At 41.1% G+C, this 5,711-nt stretch overlaps 1 protein-coding gene across 1 annotated transcript in view; it reads left to right on the forward strand.

Moving 5' to 3' along the window:
• The first annotated feature begins 213 nt into the window (after positions 1-213).
• LOC116854154 (trichohyalin) overlaps positions 214-5,711 on the forward strand; it is a 75,585-nt gene continuing 70,087 nt past the window's right edge. Inside the window, exon 1 of the mRNA XM_032835795.1 lies at positions 214-635. The gene's annotated coding sequence lies outside the window, so the exon portion shown is untranslated. The remainder of the gene's footprint in view (positions 636-5,711) is intronic.

Raw genomic sequence — 5,711 nt, forward strand, 5'->3', positions numbered from 1 at the left:
GGAAAGGCCGGTGTATACAGACACCTGCGCCCTCTCTCTCCTTTGCATTACAGCCGAGAGAGAAGAGGCCCTTCTCTTCTCCCTTTTCCAACCGTCCCACGCCCTACCCCACCTTGATCGCGCGGCTTCCCCCCTTGCCCCGCGCCGCGTACATAGCCTATCAATACCCCGTCTCAAGTCGGTTCAGTTCCCCTCAGTTCCCCTACCAACCGGCGACCAGTTGCGTTACGGTGGCGTCGCTCGGGCGATCGGTTTGCGTCTCGTCTTTCACGTCGCGAGGTTGCGTTCCGGAATTTCTCGATTCGACTGCAACTTCATACCGATCGTACGGTGCGCGCGCGCGCGCCTCAGTGTAACGGCCAACGCGATTTGCGCTCGATGTTGCAGTTGTGAAAACGCGAGAAACACCGTCAAAGTGCGAGCAACGAGCATCGACACGCGCGACGGCAGGAGCAGGTCGCGTCGAAGGAGCTCGGGCGACGAGGATCGCGAATTCGCAGCAGCGGCTTGGATTCTCGAGATCGCGGATTTCGGGTCGCGACGACTCCAGTCGGGACTCCAACCTTCCACGACTGCGAGCGAGCCACAGCGCGGAATGCGGCGCGGTCAGCCGATGGACGATGGCCGTTAGATCGGTGAGTACACGTACACGTATGTGTCCCGCAGCAGTGCATATTCGCGCGCGTGCGGTGAACGGGTGTATCGTGAGTGTGTGTGCACGCGACAGACAACCACTGCCATATTGAGATTACGAGAATTTCCGGCCGAACCGGCCGATTCCGCGCGCTGCCGAAAATCCTGGCTGTCAGATCCCGGCTTTACTTTTCGGGACTCGCGCAAAGCGATGCTTAGGCGACCACCTTCTGACAGGTGGAATGCGGCTGACGGCTGCCCGCACGGTAGGGGCATCGTAGACGCGGGCGATCGCAGCGCGACGCGAGCGACACGTTCCGGAATGCGAATCCACGCGCCGTATATATCGGCCTGATCGGAGATTTTCGTCGTTTCTCGGGGTATGATAGTATTTCAGCTGCGCTCTGAACTCTACAGGAAAACAGATTGTTTAATTGTGTTTAATTTTGTACGCGTACATTTGCATCTAAAGAGAAATACCACCGATGTTTGTTTCTTTCTTAGCTGTAGTAAGGTGACTGGACGTCCTGTTTTTTCCGGGACCGTTTCGGGTTTTCACCCTACATCACGAATTTTTCCGACTGCTGTCCGGGACCCTGATTTATCCCGGATTCGGCCAAACCGGTTTATACCCAGTTCAGAAGATTTTTAAACTGTTTCTAACAAAGAAATACCTTCTAATAAAGAAAACAAGTGCGCAGCTTTGGTAAATACAATAGCTCTGTTCTTCTTCTTCTTAACTTTAAATGACAGAATTCCGTTACTTTCTTGAAAATCCGTGAACATCTCGAAATACAAGACAAAAGTTTTATTTCTAACTGACTTCAATAACAAATCTCCTGTAAATAATTAAAAAATGTGGAATGAAAAACTTTTTTAATAAAAATAAACCGCCTTTAAAAACCTTAAAAGCCCTTTTGTCGGTTTCATTTAAATATCAAACTAGTTTTCGCTATATATAAAGATAGTTCCTCAGCTGTAAATTCAGTAATTCGATTTTTATCAATATTTTTGAATTTCATTATGTACACAGAAAAAGGACATTTCTGTTTGGAAACAAATAATATAGTTTATCTTTATTTTTTACATGTTAATCTTTAAATGAGATTATGCAGCGTTACTTGCAAGATATTTGCAAGAATATATTTTACATGGCTTAACGAAAAAAAACTTGTGTTCTTATTATTTAAGGATAATTTTCATTAATGGGAAGCACAAAATAATGAATTGGGAACACGATATTTTTAAATGTGTGTTATGTCCCAGATTTACTAAAATTAATCAAATTAACAATCATTTTTTCATATAAAACAATAATTGTTTCATATATTAGCAATAATATATAATTTAGTTAGAAGAATATTATCGTCCTGAATTTAATTATTTGTTTTTTGAGTTGAATATAAAATGTATCGATGCAAGTGAAAACTTATTTTCGTTTAACGCCTCATTTGAAGATTAACATGTAAAAAATAAAAATATTTCCCAAACAAGAACGTCCTTTTTCTATGTAGATTTGAAGAGTGAAAAATTGAGTATGCATTCTTACAAGTGCATAAGGCGATCTCAATTTACCTAGAGTGCTTTCTTTGATAAATAATTCGAATATTTCTTGCATGAATTTACAGTTAAATTTTTCTTAACATTTCGAGAGAAATCTAACGAAAAGGACACTTTATCAACACTTCATTTATGCGATCCTTTCGCTCTCGGATCGGCATTGCTTCGCGCGGGAACTCGCGTAGTGGCTCTTACCATTAGCTTCTTCATCCTGTCGATTAATAATACTTATGAGTTCCGAGAGACGTGCGGGTGCGGTGAATTTGACTTTCACTCGGAGTGCACTGCTTTCACCTAGCCAGAAGTATTCCGAAACGAGAACTTCGTCCGAGATGCTCGCGCGAGCATTTTCTCTGAGATACCGCTCTCTTATAACGCCACAACGAACATTCAAGAGCATATATTTGAATCGAAAATTGAATTTCACATTAAGTCTTCGCATGCTATTGAACTTGAAAGAACAAAATTGTAGAATATTCAATTATCTTAATGTTCTATCTGCATTCAATGTCCATTCTTAATTTCCATTAACAATGTGTTAATTATGTAAATCACTCAGTTGCAAATCGAGTACGTGACGGGTAAGCAAATATTATATAATACGGGCAATAAATAGGATTAATGGAGCGATAAACTTTCTTTATTCGTAATTGCCGTGCTATTATTACTCTCAGTGTATCATCAAGACGAAACAATAGCTCGCACAGTTATACATTTTGTTAACCTCCGCCGGTTTTATAAATTCAGCAACTGAAACTTAGGGATTTGCAGGAAGGTTGCAGTGTGAAACTAAAATTCCGACTCGGGCCATAACTCGTAGTCATAAAATACTAATAACACTCGCGGTTATTTTCCAAGATTGCGCACCTCAAAAATATCTCGTAGGTAAGTCAAATGACTACCAGGTATATCGCTCACAACTGGCAGAGGAAGAGAGAGAGAGAGAGAGAGACAGAGAGAGATTAGCAGATATTAATATTATAATTAAATAATAATCTGTTATTATGTCGTGAACGCGCATGTACATGCACACGATGAGGAATTAATATATCGAATAACGTCTGATCCAATTAATACTTGCCGTTGGCGCATCCGATATCTTACATCAAAATTCCGCGAATAAATAAATAAACAAGCGAGCGAGCAAATAAATAATCCCTTCGGGTCTCCGTGGTTACGAGCGTGAAATATCAAGAGCACAATTTGCGCGCGAGGCGCGTCCTTCGTGAATTTAATAATGTCGCGGGAAATGTGGGGAGGATTTCTGGGCGCGCGCTCGTAGAATGCGGCAAGGACGATCGCGCGGTAGATCGAATCCGCCGATCGTATGTCGCGAAACGAGTTAGACGTTATCTCACGCGACTCGCCCTGATACATTACTTATACACGGTGGCTGATGAATCTTTCATCATAAGCGCCATTCTTCGCGATCGTTAGTAGTTGTTGGATGCGGCCGCTGAAGAGCGGCGTCGCCGCGTAATCGGTCACATTGGCGACCGATTTGAAATTGAAATTTCTCCGTAAGGAAATGCACGTTTATAATCGGCGAGAGATTGCCTTACACTGTGACGTCGATATATGTATTCCCGTGCGAGCTGTAACGCGATGTGTAATCGCTCGCGGCCGATCCGCGCCTTTTCACGCAAAGCCGAGATCGCGCGCACAGATTCACGCATTACTCGGACACACGGCGTTCGTTTTATATTGAGCAGCGCGGCGATATTCTGATTGAAAATAAAGACGGTTCTTATCTCGATCGAAACCGGCGATTTGTGCTTTCAAATCGTAGCGAACGGCGCCGCGCGAGGGAAAGCCGCGTGAAAATCTTCCAGGAAAATAAAACGAAGTCATTATATGCTCTAAGTCTATCATCAGACGAAATTACTCGACTCTTTCTTTCTAGAATCCGTATTTCTCCCACCACAACGGAACAAAGTCTCAGTTCATGTGAATGGGAATCAGGCGCAAACTCTATCACAAAAACGATAAGAAATGCTATATCATCCTGTTATCGCGGCCGAAGATTTTTATTATGGATGTTAATTTTATTGAAAAGTTTTCAAAATATATCAAAATTGAATTACTTAAATGCCACATAATCAAGAGGCTATTAGATAAAATCATAGACATCTCTCTCAAAACAATGCAATAAAAAAAAAATAGTGATTAAAATATTTTTGCCAGTGTAAACATAATATTAATAATCTAAAATAATTCACGAGACATTTTTTTATTTCGCGTACAAATCGCGATTATATAAGAATGGCATCTCGTTTTGTACACGGAAAAAAAGGAAAATTAACCAAATATCTAGTCGAAGTAACCCGAATTCTGTTTAAGTTAACAAGACTTTTGATTGATTTAAACAGAATTCAGGTTACTTCAATCGAAATTTCTGGATCGTTCATATTTTCATATCCATTTTATTTGGTTAATTCATCCAAACCTTTTTTTCCGTGTAGTTTACTAATTATGCGTCCTCTAATTAATACGCTTGTTTATATTATTTTATTACCGCATCTCGAGTATCGATAGCCGATAATAGATTTTGTGAGTTGTCGCGACACATTTTTGTCATGGCCGTGCGTGGCAAAAGATTCAATTGTTATCGTCCGATAGGAGTAATCTCCACCTGATGCCGCGGCGTCTATTTATAACGACGATAATCCATTTACACGACAGATTTGTGCACGCCAACGAATCTGTTTGTTCGTGCTAATTCAGTCAACATATATTTTGAGGACACACGTGTGTGCAGCCTCGGCACATCGAGAGGTTAAAATGAAGATATCAAACATTCAAAGAATCATACAAAGTTATTGCAAAGAATTATACAACAACTGCAACTCTTACGTTTGCTTTAAATATACATGAAAAGTGTGCTTGGAGTTAATGATTAAGCAATGACTCTCACGACTAATCTGATCTCTAGTTTTAGTCGTAGTTTAGTCGCGCGTGTGTCGGCACGCGAACTAATCGGCTAATAAAAAAAAAAAAAAAAATGCCAATGACCGACTAGGTATGTTTGTTCCTAACTTGAACTGCTAATGTCAAAGGGATAATTGCATCTGCTCCGACTCTTCGTCGTATAAGAAATCATTTGTTTTCCAACGCACGTATGTATATCCTAAAATACACGCGTCCACCATTTACGTCACTCACGGACAAATCGGGCTTATCCAAATCACTTCGTCAAACATATTTGGCATTCGGCAAGTAGGCGCTATATCCGGATATCCTTGCGATGCAGACACGTTTTTCTCACTTGCGCAATCATCGCGTGAGATAGAGACAGAAAGAGAGACAGAGAGAAATGGGGTGGGGAGAGAGAGAGAGAGAGAAACATTAAGAGACTTTGAAAGAAAAAAATAGAAATAAATGAATTTGATTGAAAATGAATGAAAAAAATGTAAAAAATGACTTTAAAAGAAAAGAAATGGATAGAAAGGGATGAATGAGAGAGAGAGAGAGAGAGAGAGAGAGAGAGAGAGAGAGAGAGAGAGAGAGAGAGAGAGAGA

The sequence above is a fragment of the Odontomachus brunneus genome, unplaced genomic scaffold (assembly GCF_010583005.1).
Source record: "Odontomachus brunneus isolate Ranch 3 - 2012 unplaced genomic scaffold, Obru_v1 Obru_scaffold_009, whole genome shotgun sequence".
Taxonomy (NCBI): Eukaryota; Metazoa; Arthropoda; class Insecta; order Hymenoptera; family Formicidae; genus Odontomachus; species Odontomachus brunneus.